The sequence below is a fragment of the Mesoplodon mirus genome (genome assembly GCF_964341445.2).
Source record: "Mesoplodon mirus genome assembly, chromosome: 16".
Lineage (NCBI taxonomy): Eukaryota > Metazoa > Chordata > Mammalia > Artiodactyla > Ziphiidae > Mesoplodon > Mesoplodon mirus.
The window spans coordinates 21,263,992-21,284,343 of record NC_138992.1 but is presented as its reverse complement, the minus strand read 5'-3'; the positions used below and the strand labels follow the sequence as shown (position 1 = coordinate 21,284,343).

The 20,352-nt window shown below is 38.9% G+C and overlaps 1 protein-coding gene across 1 annotated transcript in view; it reads right to left on the bottom strand.

Annotated features, from left to right (window-relative positions):
- Positions 1 to 266, bottom strand: part of RAD21 (RAD21 cohesin complex component) — a 28,091-nt gene extending 27,825 nt beyond the window's left edge. The window contains exon 1 of the mRNA XM_082601213.1: positions 46 to 266. The gene's annotated coding sequence lies outside the window, so the exon portion shown is untranslated. The remainder of the gene's footprint in view (positions 1 to 45) is intronic.
- Between the last annotated feature and the right edge of the window lie 20,086 nt (positions 267 to 20,352).

Sequence of the window (20,352 nt, the reverse complement as noted above, 5' to 3'; positions counted from 1 at the left end):
GGGAAGAGAGCCGGAGGAAAAGAAGGGGTCGGCCGACTATCTTACCTTGTTCTCCGCCGGGAGTTGGGCGGGCTGGGTGGCCTGGGGAGGGGAAAAGGGTCGGGGGAGGGGGCGGGGAAAGGGGGGGAGCCCTTGTGAGGTGTAGCTTCGGAGCAGCTCCCGCCGCCGCCACGGCCGCCGCCTCCTTCCCGATTCACTCAAACAAACAAGATGGCTGCCGTTACGCCGCGGCTCTTCCTGCCGCCCAAATCCTCGGTTCAAATCGGCAGGATGTTTACGGTCAAAATGGTACCTGTGCGCCTGCGCAGCCAGCCTAAGACCCAGAAGGAGCAACGCAAGCGCAGCGACCATTTCCTTTTCTTTGGAACCCGCCCTCTGGTTGAGCAGCCCCGAACTGAGCAAGCGTAAAGGTGATTCTCTTGCTAGAGGGTCTTCTAGCGTCGCGGAACTGGCAAGCGGCGCGCGCGCAGTGCTTGCCAAGGAAGCGCTGATTGGATGTAACTTTATTCTTGGGCTTGTTTTAAAGGAAAAAAAAAACCTGTGTAGTTTTGTGTGCCCCTTACATAAAAATTCATTTAAGTGGTTCTGTAGCAACGAATGTAACATGAAGCCCTTAAATAAGTTCTCTAAAGTGTAGGGGTTCATTCATTCAGTCAACCTATATTTATAGACGGTCTTCTCTGAACCACATACTATGATAGCTAGGGTCTGGGATATAATGACTATATAGTGAGATAGTATCTGCCTATGTGCTATTACCCAAAGTGCTTAAGATAATATAATGATCCAGCCCCTGTCTCCTGCCCCTCTTGCCCCTCTCTTCCTCACTGTGCTCCAGTCGTCAAACGCACCAAGAGAGCTCAAGAGTTTTGCACTCACTGTTCTCTGTCCTTAGAATAGTCTTGCATTTCCATCCCGTCTCCTTTTGTCTAATTCTTAATCTTAGCTCAAAAGTCACTTCCACAAGAGAGTCTTCCCTGATCCTCTGTATTACTGATATTTACGATAACACTACTAATGTCAAAAAAAAAAGGTCCCCATCCCGCCCCAAACTTAAGGGCTTTACAAAACGGCCCTGCCAATTTCTGCCTTTATGACCATGAGTAACAGCCTCTCTGTGGTTTCGGTTTCTCACCTGAGGATTGTTGTGAGGATTCATGAATTAACACGATTAGAAGCATTTGGAATGGTGCATGGCATGTTACAAGTAATCTAAGTTATTTTTATTACTATCTTGTCATTATCACAATTATTCTCCCCTATAAATTTTGTTTTTTCCCTAAAGAATGGCACCCCGAGCTAGACAAAATGCTCCTAGCCAGAGTAGAGGATAAGATTACCATCGTTTGATGTGGACACCTAGCAGTTTTAATCCAGCCCAGTTGTATGCTAGTTTTTCAACTGCCCTGGACCCTTCGAGGGTTTTAACACTATACAACACAACTCACTTTTAACCTTCCTATGTTGTAGCAACAGGTGGATAAGAAAGTGGGCAGCTTTGTGCTGCACTTATTCTGGGTCACCTGATTTTTGCTTGGGGCAGGGTTTAACTCACAGGCTGGAGTCCATTAGCTAAGTGGTCATGGCAGCTGGAACTCAAAGCTTCATCAAGTGACTATCCTATTTTAGTTGGGCAATTTTTTGTTTGTTTGTTTTTTTAATGGGGACTTTAAGAGGCTGCCATTAAGGATAGTTGTTGAAATCCCAAGCTAAGTAGGGAAGGGGTGCAAGCACTTTTATTATTTTCATTGTGATTTCCCTCAACCAATACAGATTAAATGTTTAAAACATTTAAATCCTTCCTGCTGGTGTGGCTTTTCATAAACTCAACTCTGGCAATTGTGTCATCATCTCCAAAAAACAAAAACAAAAACAACCCCGCCCCAAAAAAAAACCCAACCTAACAAACAAAAACACACACTCATTCATTAACAAACTCTTTACAATAGAAAAATTCAATTTCTGCCAGTGAACGATTTAATTCAAAATTATTACTTTGAAATAATTTAAGCGTATCAGCTACAAAGTGATCTAAAACTAATCGTCTGGGAAGAGTCTTGAGTCAGGTTAAGGATTACATGGATAAAACTACATTGCATGGTGAATCCTTCTTCATTGTTAATATTAAATTTCAGTTTAAATCTGTCTCCATTTCAAAATATTCAAAATATGGTCAGATGAATATGCATTGCCACTTCCTGTCTTTCTATATTACATTAGTTTTTAGAGTTTTTGTCAGTGGGACCACATACATTTCCTCTTAATTTGAATAAAAACGATTCTGTTTTACTAATTTCTAATAACAAATCTAACATTTAAATCAACAGCTTACTTTTTTTATCTAAGACTTTTTCCCCTCTATCTTTGAAGGATGGTTATGAATATGGGCTTTGGGTTCAAATCCATCTCTTCTACTTCTCAGCTGTTTTACCATATGCAATTTATTATACTTAACTTCTTGGGTTTTGATTTCTTTATCTACAAAAATGGAGGCCATACTCTTTATGACTGATGAAAGAATTGAATAAGCTCATATATATGAAATACTTAGCATAGTGGCTGAAACTGAGTAATTACTCAATAAATTGTGACTATTACTCTTGAACCTTCTAGCTTCTGAGTAATGAAATAGCTGGCAAGGTGTGGCAAATATTTATCAAATATTCAGCTTTTAAGAACATCAGTAAATACCTGCATACTCTAAATGCCTTTCTTAACTATACTTTGCTCTATGCCCATTTTGTAATTCTTATTTGATTACAATTGTAATCTCTCTCTCTCTCCAGTACTGAACTCCCAAGGTGCTATCACTTCTTTTCTCTTGAACCATTTATTCTTACCCAGTAGCTCTCCACTGGAGCCCACTTTCCCTTTTATGGATTTCTTTAATACTTTCTTCACATACAACCCTAATTCCCTAAATCTGTGGATTGGATTCTTTTGAACAAGGTATATATTCTGTTCTGGCTTGAAGTCCCATCCTATCAACATATTCATTCATTTCCTTATACACAATGTTGAGCTAGTTAATTTTTCTTGCTACAGAACTTAGCTGCAGTTAATATCTCCTTTACCTGGAAATACTTATTTGGTGAGTGTGCAATTTTGCAATGTAAAATTTGCAATTTTAATAATTGTGAATTTGTTTGACTGAAACCGTGGCAGGACAGATTTAAATTGCAGATCTAATCTTCCTCCAGCTGGAATACTCTGCTTTTCCTTCCTGCTTCCTCAGTTGATGACTTGTATGATTTGGGATAATCACTGTCTGAAGAACTGGATGCTGCCTCTGTCTTAAGCATGTTTATAAAGCAGCTGTGTTCTTTCTATGTCTTATTTCAGGAACACACACACACATTCACACAACTGAGACTTTTCACGAGATAAAAACTGTTACAGAAATAGATGATCAACACATAGTAACAGAGTTGTTTAAGATTTAAACACAATTTCATAGATTTGTTTCTCTGAATTGCTAAACTTTCAAAACATAATGCTCTATGACATAAAAAATATATCGTAAGTAGGAGGGGTGAGATTAAGAGAGGAATAAGGCAAATGGATAGATTTTCAGGAGTATTTCAATATTAATAATGGATGAGTATTAAGTATGTTGCACCAGAATTTAAAAATTATTTAAATAAAGAAAATCAAAGTATAAAATATTTGTTGCCTGTGGTTTCTAAAGTTCATTAAAGAAAAGTCCAGAAAGAGTGACTAGCCCCTTTCAGATTTTGGGCTAAATAGAGAAAAATGGACAGAAAATGACTGAAAAAAATTGTAGATTCTTGCTTTTCTTCTACTGTCAACAATATTTTTTTTACCCCTAAAAAGGATGGTAATATTTTGATCAAAAAGGGAACACATTTTAAGGGCAACAGTCATAGTCAAAAATGTTATAATCAGATGCATTATATTTAAGAAGCAGTGGGATTAAGGACAAAACATTGGTATTCAATTCTTAATATTCTACATATTAAATAAGTTAGTGATAACGGCATGTGTGAGAGAGGGTTTTATAAATCATAGAAATGGTAGATTTCATTTCATAGTCACATGCTCAGCTTCAGGCATGTCATTTTGAATCAGGATTCTGCTCTGGAGAGGGGCTGCAAACATCCCTGTCAAGGCTGCACGGTCTGTTCAGACAGGTAGGTGTCAGCAAAGAAAAATCACTAGGGGCCAGGAGTGGCCTCAGGGATGCGGCCTGATGGGAATGTGAATCTGTCAACGACTGAGGTTGAGGCCAGTGGAAGCTGCAGAGGCAGAAGCTGGGTCAGGGTCTACGATAATCACTTTGACTTTTCTCAGAAACTTTCATTATGCTAACAACATTTCCATGCTGGGAGCACTTTTAACTCCTTAGCTGGATGTTTTTGTCATTGACTATTGATGCATTTCCTCTACTTTGAAGCCCATGATCTCTTCTGTAATAATGAGGCATCTTTGACAATAATGGGTGCTTACCCAAAAGCAGATGGATAGTGTTTCCCCTGAACCCTTCCAGTCATTCCAGAATGCAGGTGTTTTTGTTATAACATAATATACATTGTTCTTTTCATCCTGCAAATTGCTTACTAAAAATAGTAGGGCAGGGCTTCCCTGGTGGCGCAGTGGTTGAGAGTCTGCCTGCCGATGCAGGGGACACGGGTTCGTGCCCCGGTCCGGGAAGATCCCACATGCCACGGAGCGGCTGGGCCCAGGAGCCATGGCCACTGAGCCTGCGCGTCCAGAGACTGTGCTCCGCAATGGGAGAGGCCATAACAGTGAGAGGCCCGCATACCGCAAAAAAAAAAAAAAAAAAAAAAAAATAGTAGGGCAAACTGCAGGAAAATAGGGCTGGGGTAGAGCTCTTAAAACCAATGCAGAGAACAAAAATGGTAACATCTTAATAAAAAATCCTTGCAAACTTCAAAGATGTTAAATTACCACTAATCAAGGAAGTAATATAGCAGATAAAGTACTTAAAAAGTTGGTGAAAGTAGCTTGATGGAAAAGGTGTAAAGAAAGATAGAAGCTGCTAGGTCATGAGATAAGGGAAACTCCTGCAGTAAGCACTTGAAAGGCACAGTGCGGGGCTCAATGGAGCCAAGAGCCGAGTGGAAGGAAATAGGCATCATGTACAGTCCTGTGTTAACAGGCTTTGCATTAACTTGATGGGGGCAAAAAATTAACGTGTTAGGGAAAAAAGAAATCACATCTGAACTAATGTAACTTCCACGTCATTTGGAAATCATTCCCCTATCTGCTAATTGTAAGTGAGGAATTAATATTATTATAGAAACTCACACTGTAACAAAATAGATCAAAATTCTTTCCCTAAGACTAGAGTTGATGTCTTATTATCAGTGAGGCCTGGTATATTCATAGTAGGGTGGAAGAGAGTGATTTTCCAATTTTAATGGGTTTAAAACTCATCTCGGTATTCTGTTAAATTGCAGATTTGCATTCAGCTGCTTGGGATGGGGCCCAAGAATTTGCTTTTTTTTTTTTTTCCTTCCTTTAGCAAGCTTCCAGGCAATTCAGAAGCTGTTGGTATGTGGACCACATCAAGCGGAAAGGATTTTTAGAGAACAGACTTTGGAACCAGGTAGACCTGGGTTTGCATCATGGCTCTTCCCATTTAGTAGCTGTGTGACCTTGAGCAAGTTGCTTAACTTCATGAGGCTCAGTTTTTCTATCTGTAAAATCAGGCTACTTATATCTACACCTTCGTGGCTGTGGTGTTCATTACACGAGATGACATATCTAGAGCATCTAGAATGGTGCTTGGCACATTGTTTGAGCTCAGTAACTAGTAGTTATTCTTTTGATATTATTGTAGTTACTATTAGTGATATTTGGATGTCTAATGACATACTTACTTTCCTCAACACATTCAACAATCATTTCTCCTGAGATCTACTGATTTTCTCCTTCACTGTTTATCTTTATTCTATATTGAGTTCCATGACAAAAACTGCGTATTACTTCCCAATATCTTTCCCTTTTTCTTTAGATTGGCATATGGCACCCAGCTAAAAGATTACATTTACCAACCTCCCATGCATCTAGGTGTGGCCAGGTTAATATGTCTTGCTCAGTGTTATGTGGGCATTCCTAGATTTCTTAAAAAGAGCAGCGTTTTCCAACTGGACAAACTCTTTATCCACTAGCTAATGGAAGGTAGGGTTCAAAAAGGTGATACCAAGGAATTGTTTATTTTAGGTGTGAAATGGTATTGTGGTTATATTTTTAAAGAGTGCCATTATCCTTTAGAGATTCATCATAAAATATTCACAGGTTAAATCATAAGATGTTTGGGATGTATTATAAAATAATCCTCAAGAAGTGGAAAGAGGAGTGGGTGAGGGGATAGAAACAGGATTAGCAGTGAGTTGACAATTGTTGAAGGTGGGTGAAGTGTACATGAGGAAATCACTCTCTCTACCCCTGCATATGTTTGAAATTTTCCAAAACAAAACATTAAAAAATTTTTTTAAATGAAATCAAGACATGAAGAATAATTTTAATCTTAAATAAGCAAATTTCCAAAGATTCGCAGGTTTTTTTTTGTTTTGTTTTTTTGCGGTACGCGAGCTTCTCACTGTTGTGGCCTCTTCCGTTGCGGAGCACAGGCTCCGAACGCGCAGGCTCAGTGGCCATGGCTCCCGGGCCCAGCCGCTCCGCGGCATGTGGGATCTTCCCGGATCGGGGCACGAACCCGTGTCCCCTGCATCGGCAGGCGGACTCTCAACCACTGCGCCACCAGGGAAGCCCTCACAGGTTTTTTAACCAGCATTTATTCTAGAACATTTGGAATTTATAAAGTATATTTATATGTAACCATCCAATTCTCCAAGTTATTCATCTGTTCTATTTGGCAATGATTAATCAATTGGAAATGGGATTTCTCATTCATACATCTTACTGGTAGCACAAAATCAATGAGCTTTATCCACTATCTCACTTGGAAAGATGAACTGAGGTGAAATCTAATTAATATTTTAAGCAACACATCAGTTAGTCTCTATGGTCTTCCATATTTTATCTTGCTTCCCGACTGTCATCATTCATTTCTTTCGCACAGTGAGACCACGAGTATCAGAGGCAAAGGTGGGTCATGGTATCTTCTGTTTAGGTTCTAACAGATCAATGGCTATTAATCCAACGCTGCCACCCTCTATGTCTGTTTGGTAACCATACACCACATTACCATTCACCAAGGACCTATTTGATAATTGTTCTATAACACTATTTTCAATATTTTAAAAACTTTCCTTTCACTCTACATCCCCTTCCAGCTACGGCACCACTTCTCAACTACCCTTTACAGCAAAATTTCTTTAAAGAACTGTTCATGTTTTCTACCTCCAGTTCCTTCCCTTCCATAATCTTTTCATTGCAGTAAAATATATATAATACAGAATTCACCATTTTAACCACTTTAAAGTATACAGTTCAGTGGCATTTAGTATATTTACAATGTTGTGCAACTATCACTACTATCTAATTCTAGAACTTTCTTATCACCCAAAAAGGAAAACATACCCATTCACCTATCTCTCCCTATTCCATCCTCCCTCTAGCCCCTGGACACCACTAATCTCTGGATTTTCCTGTTCTGGATTTTTTTTTTTTTTTTTTTTTTTTGCGGTACGCGGGCCTCTCACTGCTGTGGCCTCTCCTATTGTGGAGCACAGGCTCTGGACGCACAGGCTCAGGGGCCATGGCTCACGGGCCTAAACGCTCCATGGCACGTGGGATCTTCCCAGACCGGGGCACGAACCCGTGTCCCCTGCATCGGCAGGCAGACTCTCAACCACTGCGCCACCAGGGAAGCCCTGAATATTTTATATAAATGGAATTATACAATATGTGACCTTTTGTGCCTAATTCTTTAACTTAGCATAATGTTTTCTAGGTTCATCCACAATGTAGTGAATAGCTGTACTTCATTCCTTTTTCTGGATATATAATACTCCATTGTATGGATATAGCACATTTGTTTAACCATTCATCAGTTGATGGACATTTGGGTTGTTTCCACCTTTTGGCTATTGGGAATAGTGTTGCTGTGAACATTTGCATACAGATATTTGTTTGAACACCTGTTTTCAATTCTTTGGGGTTTATACCTAGGAGTGGAATTACTGAGTCATATGGTAATTACTGAGTAATAGCCAAACTCTTTATCCAGTGTCTGTGCTATTTTGTATTCCTACCAGCAAGGTATGAGGGTTCCAAGTTCTCTAGATCCTCACTACGACTAGTTATTTTCTGTTATTATTATTTCTTAATTCTATCCATCCAAGTGGGTGTGAAATGGTATCTCATCGTGGTTTTGATTTGTATTTCTTTAATGGCATTGAGCATTTTTTCATATGCTTGTTGGACGTTTATGTCTCCTCTTTGGAGAATGTCTATTCAAATACTTTGTCCACTTTTAATTGGGTTGTTTACCTTTTGTTGTTGAATTGTACGAATTCTTAATATATTATGGACACGACTCTTATCAGATATATTATTTGTAAATATTTTCTCTACTTGTGTCATTCTTGACAAAGGATAGCACAGAACCTAAAAATCTCAAATGTTCTTATATTCAGTTGTGTGGGTTGAAAGTACAGCTTCTTAAAAATTCAGTTTGCCTATAGGCTCATTATTAGTAGAGATAAAAAATTTCAAATCCTTGAATTGTAGGCAATACTAGAGTCCATTTCTAATACCCAAATACTTCCCTAAACACTGAAGTATTTACATGTGCAATTTCATTCTCAGACTATTTGAAATATTACCTTGGAACTACAATTAAAATAAATGTTAATGGGTTTAAGGAAGGCTACCACAACAGAAATTCAATGTCTTTGAATCTTTCGTGATTCCTGGACCTTTGCAAAATAATATATACTATTTAATTTTAATTCACTGGATTACCAGGCTTGGAAACTTGGCCTTACATGTTTAACATTACAACTGATAGGTTGATTTATTTTGGAAGTCAGTAGACTCCTGTCATTTTTGTGAAATAAAGATAGCCCATGCAGAATTCCTATGAATGGGGCTTCCCTGGTGACGCAGTGGTTGAGAATCTGCCTGCCAATGCAGGGGACATGGGTTCGAGCCCTGGTCTGGGAGGATCCCACATGCCGTGGAGCAAGTAGCTCCGTGAGCCACAACTACTGAGCCTGCGCGTCTGGAGCCTGTGCTCCGCAGCGGGGGAGGCCGCGATAGTGAGAGGCCCGCGCACTGTGATGAGGAGTGGCCCCCGCTTGCCGCAACTAGAGAAAGCCCTCGCACAGAAACGGAGACCCAACACAGCCATAAATAAATAAAGAAATAAAATTAAAAAAAAAAAAAAAGAATTCCTATGAATGACCTAAAGAAGATGTGTCAGTCAGGGTCTAGCCAGGAGACAGAAATCGCTCAGTTAATTGAGTGGAACATCTCAATATAAAGAATTATTATCTAATAATGAACTAATAGCAAGGAGTAACTACTAAGGGATAAATAATTAATAGTTAACTAAATAACAGGAGATTACAGCTTAGCAATAAAGTGAACTCAACAGAACACAAGAATAGCAGAGGTAGGGAGGAGCTACTACTTCTACAGCTGAGTCTAATACCCATGGAAGGAAAAGACTTGGAAGGAGGCCAACACTGATATCCAGACCCTGTTGGAGAGAGTGTGGCTGTGGCCTACTTAATAACAGAGAATTTGCTGAAGTGCCACCAGCTAGGTCTGGCTGGAAACCACCTGTTGGGGCCCTAGTAAAACTAGTTGGGAATCAGCCCCCTGGGATGCTGGTGAAGCTCACTGGTAAGTCACTTTCTGAGCTGCTAGTGAGATTCTGCATGGTGCTGGCTAAACTTGTTGGTGCATGAGTGCCACTGGGTGTCCCATATGCTGCTTTCTGTTCCACGCCCCCTGCTGACAAAGCCTAACATTGCACTAGCTGACAAGGGGAAATATTTGCATGGTCCAGCTCCTGTATCACAAAGCAAAACAAAGGTGAACTTGGAGCTCAGAGACAATAAATTGATAATTGGCACAGATGGTGATCTATGACTATTTGAGGGAAGACCCAGGTTTATGGTTTATGAGGGAAAGTTTTAGAGGTGGTTATTTATGTAATACAAAGAAGCAGAGTGATTAGTTTGAGAACAAAAGCTTAGCAATGGCTGAACCAGGAAATCTGTAATAACTGAAAAATAGATATGTTGAGGGTTATCTGAATTTGCGAGCCCAGAAGTTCCTAAAACAGGAAATTGTCTCTTGGAGCAGACCCAAAGATAATGCCAAAAGCAGGTGCTATACAATTAAGTATGAGTCAATATCACATGTTCTAGATAAAGTGTTCTGTTGCATGAAGAATTGCAGACATCAGCAAACAGGTGATTTTGTTTGTTTGTTTGTTTGTTTATCTGGGGGTGCTGCTGTGAAATCAGACCAGGCCTATTTTTCAGGACCTGGAAAAAAGATACAGTTTTCCTTTTAGGGGTGTATCAATGAAGACTGCTTTTTTCTGCAAGTAATAAATAACTTTTTTTTTTCCCTACAAGTAATAAATAACAGTGGTTTCAGGGATAAAGAATAAAACTTTTATGTTGGACATTAATCCCTTATGGGTCATATCATTTGCAAATATTTTCTCCCATTCAGTAGTTTGTCTTTTCATTTCGCTGATGGTTTCCTTTGTTGCATAAAAGCTTTTAAGTTTAATTAGGTCCCATTTGTTTATTTTTGTTTTTATTTCCTTTGCTTTAAGAGATGGATCCAAAAAATATTGCTACAATTTATGTCAAAGAGTGTTCTGCCTATGTTTTCCTCTAGGAGTTTTACAGTATCTGGTCTTACATTTAGGTCTTTAATCCATTTTGAATTTATTTTTGTATATGGTGGTATAGAATGTTCTAATTTCATTCTTTTACATGTAGCTGTCCCATTTTCCCAGCATCACTTGTTGAAGAGACTGTCTTTTCTCCATTGTGTATTCTTGCCTCCTTAGTCATAGATTAATTGACCATAAGTGTGTGGGTTTATTTTGGGGGGCTCTCTATCCTGTTCCATTGACCTATGTGTTTGTTTTTGTTCCAGTAGCATACTGTTTTGATTGCTGTAGTTTTGTAGTATAGTCTGAAGCCAGGAAGTGTGATTTCTTCAGATCTGTTCTGCTTTCTCAAGATTGTTTTGGCTATTCGGGGTCTTTTGTGTTTCCATACAAATTTTAAAATTATTTGTTCTAGTTCTGTGAAAAATGCCATTGGTATTTTGATAGGGATTGCACTGAATCTGTTGATTGCCTTGGGTAGTATGGTCATTTGAATAATATTGATTCTCCCAGTGCAAGAGCATGGTATATCTTTCCATCTATTTGTATCGTCTTCAATTCCTTTCATCAGTGTCTTACAGTTTTCTGAGTACAGGTCTTTTACGTCCACAGCTCATACAGCTCAACGTCAAAAAACCAAACAACCCAATTAAAAATTGGGCAGAAGAACTGAATAGATATTTTTCCAAAGAAGAAATGTAGATGGCTGACAGGCACATGAAAAGGTGCTCAACATCGCTAATTAGCAGGGAAATACAAATCAAAATCACAATGAGATATCAAATCATCCCTGTCAGAATGGCTATCATAAAAAAGTCTACAAATAACAAATGTTGGTGAGAATGTGGAGAAGGAAAACTTGTATGATGTTGGTAGGAATGTAAGTTGGTGCAGCCACTGTGAAAAACAGTACGGAGGTTTCTTAAAAGACTAAAAATAGAACTACCATATGACCCAGCAATTCCACTCCTGGGTATACACCCAAAAAAAACAAAAACAGTATTTCAAAAAGATATATGCACCCCAATGTTCATAGCAGCACTATTTATAGTTGCCAAGATATGGAAGCAACCTAAGTGTCCATCAACAGATGAATGGATAAAAAGATGTCATACACACACACACACACACACACACACACAATGGAATACTACTCAGCCATAAAAAAGAATGTAATTTTGCCATTTGCAGCAACATGGATGGACTTTAATGCTAAGTGAAATAACTCAGAGAAAGATAAATACTGTGTGATATCACTTATATGTGGAATCTAAAAAATACAACAAAATAGTGAATATAACAAAAAAGAAGCAGACTCACAAATATAGAGAACAAACTAGTGCTTACCAATGGGGAGAGGGAAGAGGGGAGAGGCAATATAGGGGTAGGGAATTAAGGGGCACAAACTGTTAGGTATAAAATAAGCTACAAGGATATATTGTACAACATAGGGAATAGAGTCAATATTTTATAATATATTATAAAACTATAATAACTATAAAGGAAGTATAACCCTTAAAATTTGTGAATCACTATATTGTACACCTGTAACATGTAATATTGTATAGCAACTATACTTCAATAAAAAAGAGGGAAAAAAACCCAAATATAAATTTGCACTCAAAAGGAAAAAAAAAGGGGGGGAATATAACATTCAAGTACTCACATAACAAAACATCTGGAGGAAACAGCTCCTTGATAACCTCAAAGACCAACATTTTTTACATTTCCTGCCCTATCATCCTTGGAATACTGGCTTCATGGTTGGAACATGATGCCTGTTGCTCTAGGTATCATTTCACCATTTAAGACAAGCAGCAGCAAGAAAGGAGTTGACATCTACGTACATGCTCAACAGACATCATTGGTATCAAACTGCTTGACAAATATTTATTGAACCATCATGTGTGTGGCAATGTGTCAGGCTGTGGAATTTAATTATTAATTTAAAAAATGTATATTCCGGGCCCTTTAGCAAATCCTACAGACTCAAATATGAGACTTCTCCTTCCTAGGGTTTTCTTTTCCATAATGCTCATGCCTGACTCTTCACAAAGGAGAAGCTTTCTCCAACCCCTGCACGCTCGCCGTAGTTCCTCTGCCCTGAGTCCACCTGGTACATTCTGGGAGTTACCCTATTTATTTATACTTACAATATCATATGTTTAGGATAATATTTTATCTAACGGTGTTTTGTGACAGAATTCTCTAATATAAAATCTTTTTTAAAGATATAATTTTTATTGATGGTAGCCAAGGTATTTATTCTCTCTTTCCCTTTCTCTCTTCTTCTTTCTTTTAAACCTAATAAGCTATTATGTTAGATGCTATGAGACCACCATTCTTAAGGAGCATTCTCTTTGTGGTAAAGGTCTGATTTCCAACTGAGTAGTGGGAAATGTACTGACTTTGACAACCAAGAGAGAAACTCTCTTTTTAAAAATAACTTTCAATAATATTGACAATTTCTCATGATCTAACTTACAACTTTGGAAGGGACAGTTCCTTCTGTACGTTTTCGGACCCATTTCTTTTTTTTTTTTTTTTTTTGGCCACACCATGTGACTTGTGGGTTCTTAGTTCCCCAACCAGGGATTGAACCTGGGCCCTTGGCAGTGAAAGCGCCGAGTCCTAACCACTGGACCACTCAGGAATTCCCTGGGAACCAATGAACCAATTCTTAAAAATTCATGGAATAACTCTTTAAATAAATGGAAAAAAACCCACAGTGTGTTAAAAGTGCAATATATAAAGAAAAAAAGTGCAATATAATTAACTCACAGGTTATTTAATAGCTTTGTATTACTAACTTTCATACCCCTGAAAATATGTTGGTCCTTTTCATCCTCTGATCCCTTCAGCTTCATCTGCTTTCTATATTATGGAATCTCCTCTTACCAGGTTTGTCTTTTCAGAGTAGCCTGTCCTTGGCTTGCCTATATAATATTATACAAATAATGGAGAGGATTTTCCCTCTATGATGTTTTTCTGAGATGGTTTTCTCTTTGAAAAATGTTTTCAGTTTCAAAAACAAACTCCACAGATGTACAAAAAAAAAAAAAAAACAACTAGACACAGAGTTTAGCTGCTTCAACAGAATGTGCAAAAGACAGGAAGCAACAGCCAGATTCTCAGGCTCTGATTGTCCCAAATCACACAAGTCATCAACTGAGTAATCAGAAAAGGAAAACAAGCCATTTTTAGTTGAAAGAAGATTTGAATCCATAATATGCACTGTAAGCCCACAATGGATGGTTTATAACCAAACAGCCGATTTTTGTGACTTAATTTGAGTTTCCCGGTACAACATATCTTGAAAATTGCACAAAAATATCATACAGAATACATTATGCAAAATGCTCAAATACTGAGATGCAAGATTTTCTTGCCTCTTGGGAGCAGTCTTAACAGTCATCCGTACCAGGTGCAAACTATTCCAGGCAGAGGGCTGGGCTGGAAAGAATATATTTTTTCATCAGTTCCAGAAATCTATCTTTCTGAGGGATTAGGAGGAGAAATTTCTAGAACTGTGTAGGTGTTTCTGAGTCATTGGAAGAGGAATCTAGAATTGTTCATTTAGTTTGTGGGATCATATAAACTCAGGCTTGACTTATTGCTGTCATTTAGTGTTCCTGGTGATCAGTTTTCTTGATGTAAAATGGGGGTATAGTCAGGGCTCAGTTGTAGATAATAGGAAACATTTGGGTAAACTAAGATGAATGAGATAGATTGTGAAGAAGAGCTGACTCTCTCTGGGTCTCCAGGAGAGACTCCAGAATATCAACTGAGAGCCACCTTCTAAAGAAAGGGCCACCTCTGCAACTGTCAGGAAGCTGGGGAATCAGGAAGGCATTGTTGGTACACTTTGTTCCAGAATCACACTACCTTAGCTATGGACGGTTGTTAGAAGCGTCCACCAGCATTAGAGCTCCAGAGACAGACCATGCCTACTAAGTCCACTCCAGCAAAACCATGTTATTGGCATCCCCACCTTTCCTTCCTTTTATTTACTAAATGAACACAACACATATTTGCTGAGTACTTAATACAACAAATGAGTAAAATATATAGTACATTAGAAGGTGACAACTGCCATGGAGAAAAATAGTGTACAGGATGGGAGTAGAGAGTATTGAGGGGGTGAAGGAAGTCTCCCTGAGAAAATGGTATTTATGTGAAGATCTAAAGGAAACCAGAGGATGAGCCCTGTGAGTCCCTAGGGAAGAAGTGTCTGGGAGAGGGAACAGAAAGTACAAAGGCTCTGAGACAAGAGGTTCCCTGGAAGTTTCAAGGAACAGAAAGGAGATCCGCTTGGCTGAAGTGGAGTCAGTTAGGGGATGAGCCCTCTATCAGAGGTTACACTTATTCCAAAGTACAAATTTCTTAAGAGGTTTCTTAAGTAATTTATTGCTTGGTTTGCTATATAGACCATGTATATATTTTGAACTAGGATATTCAAAGACTTGAATAGAATTTAAACTAATACATGCTTCTTGAAATGAAAGAATAGATTAATACTAATATATTTGAAACTACTGCTTTCAAATAATATTCTGTGCTATTAAAGATGTCATATCTAGTTTGGCATTGTTTCTTTACATTTTTTTAGATTTTTATCATCATAAAAAATTTAAAAACACGTATCTGTCTTTGATGCAACATGTTTGTGTGAAGAATTAATGAGTTACATGATTGAATTCTACCTTTTGGAAGATTCTTACAATAGGCTTCATCTTTATTATAGTACAACTATTACATCCAAAAGAAAATCTGAGTATAAGTTGTCAGATGCATCACTGAAACACTTCTTAAGGATGGAGAATAATGAGTAGGCTGGCTTTGACAAATACTTCTTTTCAATGGAAGGCTAAAAGTGAACAAAATAAACTCATTTCTGTGGGAGATAGCAACTTACATTTACCTTCCTTTGACAAAATACTTTACCCTCACAACTAATTTGCATATTCTAAGAATACTGGTTTTTGTCTGAGACACAACTGATCTTATTGTAAAAACCATTGCACTGCCATTATAATCATGTGTTACCCTAGGGATTTAGAGAAACACATGGAAGGTGGGCTGAGGAGAAAACTACACAAAAGACGTCTAAGAGACTGAAGGTGTTAGGGCACGGTTTCTCAAACTTGGCATAATTATCATTGTGCCATTTGTGGCAGCTGTCCGGTATCCAGGATATTTAGCAGCATCTCTGGCCTCTGTCTATTAGTAACATCTCCCTCCTCCTCCTTATGTGACAACCCAAAAAGTCTCCAGATTGAGGACCACTGACTTAGAATCAGAAGAGTGAAACAACTTAAAAAACTGATCTGAGCTTGAAATCTGGAAGAGACAGCTCCACCTACGGATCTGGGAACAAAAGGACTCACTGGGGCTTCCGTGGTGGCACAGTGGTTGAGAGTCCACCTGCTGATGCAGGGGACACGGGTTCGTGCCCCGGATCCGGGAAGATCCCACATGCCGCGGAGCGGCTAGGCCTGTGAGCCATGGCCGCTGAGCCTGCGCATCTGGAGCCTGTGCTCCACAACAGGAGAGGCCACAACAGTGAGAGGCCCGCGTACCGCAAAAAAAAAAAAAAAGGACTCACTGAACGGAGACGTAAAGAATTTAAAATTAAATCTTAGAGGCAATTTTAGTATGATTTGCAACTCCAGTTAAATAATTATTGGTAATAATCATTAGTTTAACATGTGTACAAGTTTCTGTATAGACATAAGTTTTTAACTCTTTTGAGTAAATACCAGGGGAGTAGGATTTCTGGATCATATGGTAGAATGTGTTTAGTTTTGTAAGAAGTTGCCAAACTGTCTTCCAAAGTGGGTGTACCATTTTGCATTCCTATCAGCAATGAAAGTTCCTGTTGCTCCACATCCTCACCAGCATTTGGTGAGGTCAATGTTGTAGATTTTGGCCATTCTAATAGGCGTGTAGTGGTGTCTCACTGGTGTCTTAATTTGCATTTTCCTGATGACATATGATGTGGAGCATTTTTTCATATGCTTATTTGCCATCTATATATCTTTGGTGAGGTATCTGTTAAGGTCTTTGGCTCATTTTCTAATTGAGTAGTTTTCTTATTGTTGAGTTTAAAGTTCTTTGTATATTTTGGATGAAAGCCCTTTATCAGATATGTATTTTGCTACCATTTTCTCCTAGTCTTTTTTATTTTCTTAATAATATCTTTTGCACAGCAGAAATTTTTAATTTTAATGAAGTCCAGCTTGTTGATTATTTCTTTCATGGATTGTGCTTTGTTGCTTTATCTAAAAAGTCATCACCAGACTTCCCTGGTGGTCCAGTGGTGAAGAATATGCCTTAGAATGCAGGGGACACGGGTTCGATCCCTGGTCGGGGAACTAAGATCCCACATGCCACGGGGCAACTAAGCCTGCGCACCACAACTATTGAGCTCATGCGCCTCAACTAGAACCCATGTGCCACAAACTACAGAGCCCACGCGCTCTGGAACCCGAGCGCCACAACTACAGAGCTCATGTGCCCTGGCACCTGCGTGCCACAGACAGAGAAGAGAAAACCCACATGCCACAACTAGAGAGAAGCCCACGCACTGCAAAGAAAGATCCCACATGCCTCAACGAAGATCTGGTATGCCACAACTAAGACCCGACGCAGCCAAAAATTTAAAAACTAACTAAATAAATAAAATAATAAATAAATCTTTAAAAAGTCATCACCAAACCTAAGGTCATTTAATTTTCTTCTATGTTATCTTCCAGGAGTTTCATAGTTTTGTGTTTTGCATTTAAGTCTGTGATCCATTTTGAGTTAATTTTTGTGGAGAGTGTGAGGTCTGTCTAACTTAACTTTTTTTTTTTTTTTTTTGGCATGTGGATACAGTATCCAGTTGTTCCAGAACCATTTGTTGAATGGTGAAAATTGACAGCAGAGAGGCTTAGTAATATCCAAGATCACTAGGAAAGGGTAGAATTTATATTTATTTATTTCTATATATATTTATTTATTTATTTAAAAAGTTTTATTTATTTATTCACTTGGCTGCGCCAGGTCTTAGTTGCAGCATGTGGGATCTTCGTTAACACATGCAGGATCTTCGCTGCGGCATGTGGACTCTTAGTTGTGGCATAGGGTATCTAGTTCCCTGACCAGGGATCGAACCTGGGCCCCCTGCATTGGGAGTGCGGAGTCTTAACCGCTGGACCTTCAGGGAAGTCCCAGAAGTTATACTTAAACCCTGAAAGTCTAGCTTTGAAGACTGTACTTTTTTTTTTTTGGCTGCGGTGGGTCTTCGTTGCTGTAGGTGGGCTTTCTCTAGTTGCAGTGAGCCAGGGCTACTCTTCATTGCAGTGCGTGGGCTTCTCATTGCGGTGGCTTCTCTCGTTGTGGAGCACAGGCTCTAGGTGCACGGGCTTCAGTAGCTGTGGCTCGTGGGCTCTAGAGCACAGGCTCAGTAGCTGTGGCGCATGGGTTTAGTTGCTCCACAGCATGTGGGATCTTCCTGGACCAGGGTTTGAACCTGTGTCCCCCTCACTGGCAGGCGGACTCTTAAGCACTGCAGCACCATGGAAGTCCCATGTAGACTGTACTTTTAACTGCTGGGCTAATGTTGGTAATTCTTGCCAATAATTATAATAATGATATGGATAATCACTGCTATTTCTTGAGCATTTGCTATATTAAAGGCATTTTGATAGGTGGTGAGTGAAACTAGGCGTGGTACCATTTAATTTCTAGAAATAAATATTATATTATATTTGCACAGATATTATTTATTATGCTCTAGGTAATATTTTTTATCCCATTTCACAGATGGAGAAACTAAGACTTAGGGAGGTTTAGTATCTGCTAGTAAGTGGCAGACGCACTCTTTGAACAGAGGTCTGTCTGACTCCCTAGCCCATGGGTTCAACTGTCAGCTAATAACTTACTTAACTTTTGGAAATTTAGTTTTGCCAGTGGTCTCTGCTGCATCCTGCAGGTCCTTCTAAGAAAGGGAAATAAAACAACTCTTTGCCTGAGTCCAAAGATAGGATCAAAATCCCAATGTCTCCCTTAAATTGTTCAACCCATCCCAGATTGCATTTATTACTCTTTTTTTAAATACAGGCCACAGAGACCAAGTAGTCTGCTTCATGAAATATGGGATAGCAGGAGGCGACTTTTGGTTTTCTAATGGGGAAGTGGAGGATGCCAGCAATAACTTCTCATGTTTCCATTAAGATGTATTATTGGTGCTTGCATTCATAGAGTTGAATCCATACATTTATAGAAAATTATACTCATTTTCTTCATCTCAGAAATCAGAAGTTTCCAAGTAGGAAAGCAAATTGACTTTCACGTAATTTTCTTAGCTCATTTCAGTTGAGGAGCCTTTTACTACCTAGTTTTCTGAGTGTAGCTCAGAGGCAAATGAATCTTTCACTTTAAATAGCAAGAAACATCTGGGAGTTAGTTCTTATCTGTTAAATTAATAGTTCATGGAATTCCATGCACTGTAGAGTTTGTCCTAAATTCACGGTAGAATGAAACTCCTTCTCTCTGATGGAAAAACTTTCACTGCTGTGCTGAGATTGGTTTTGCCCAAGACTGCATTTTGCACATTGATTTAATTAGGTGATTCTCATTCTGTTTTACTTTAAGATGATGTCTCTATGGGATGAAGTGAATGTTTTTTTTTGTTTGTTTTGTTTTGTTTTGTTTTGCGGTACGCGGGCCTCTCACTGTTGTGGCCTCTCCCGTTGCGAAGCACAGGCTCCAGACGCGCAGGCTCAGTGGCCATGGCTCACGGGCCCAGCCACTCCGTGGCATGTGGGATCCTCCCAGACCGGGGCACGAACCCGTGTCCCCTGCACCGGCAGGCGGACTCTCAACCACTGTGCCACCAGGGAAGCCCGAACTGAATGTTTTTTTAACAGAGATATGATGCAGACAAGAATTAGTTATTAGCTAATATCAGAGATTGTTGATCCAGTCATTAGACTGCGAGGCTGAAGCGACCGAGATTAAGAGATACTTTTCAAGAGCACTCTTCAGATGGTAAAAATTGAACAATGTTCCATGAGTTCTTTCCTTTATATTACAATTTCACATTTTAGAATTCAAAACAAATGGTAAATGTGAAATTCTCGATTAAAAACTTTCTATAATATATACTCTGTTAAAAATTTTCTGTGGAAAATTTATTTCACTAAAAACTTGCAAGCCCAAACATGCAACTCCAACATACAAAACTGTTCCCTTTTGTTCTAAACATAGCACGGTTCTCCAGATGGGGTCCAACCTTCACAGAACAAACCTTATTGATCCCCTGTCTCATTATAAATCTTTAATGATGATATGGAAGACCCAAACATAGTGAAAAATAAGAACTGACTGAATGTTAATTGCATTTGAAAATAGGTTGAGTTCATATTAGTTTTTTGGACCACTTCTAACCCACACTAAGCTTACTGTCAATAAAAGCCCTTCTGATTTAAAAAAATTTATTATTATACCTGCTGCTGCTAAGTCACATCTTCCTATATTTGTGCAATTGTTTCTTA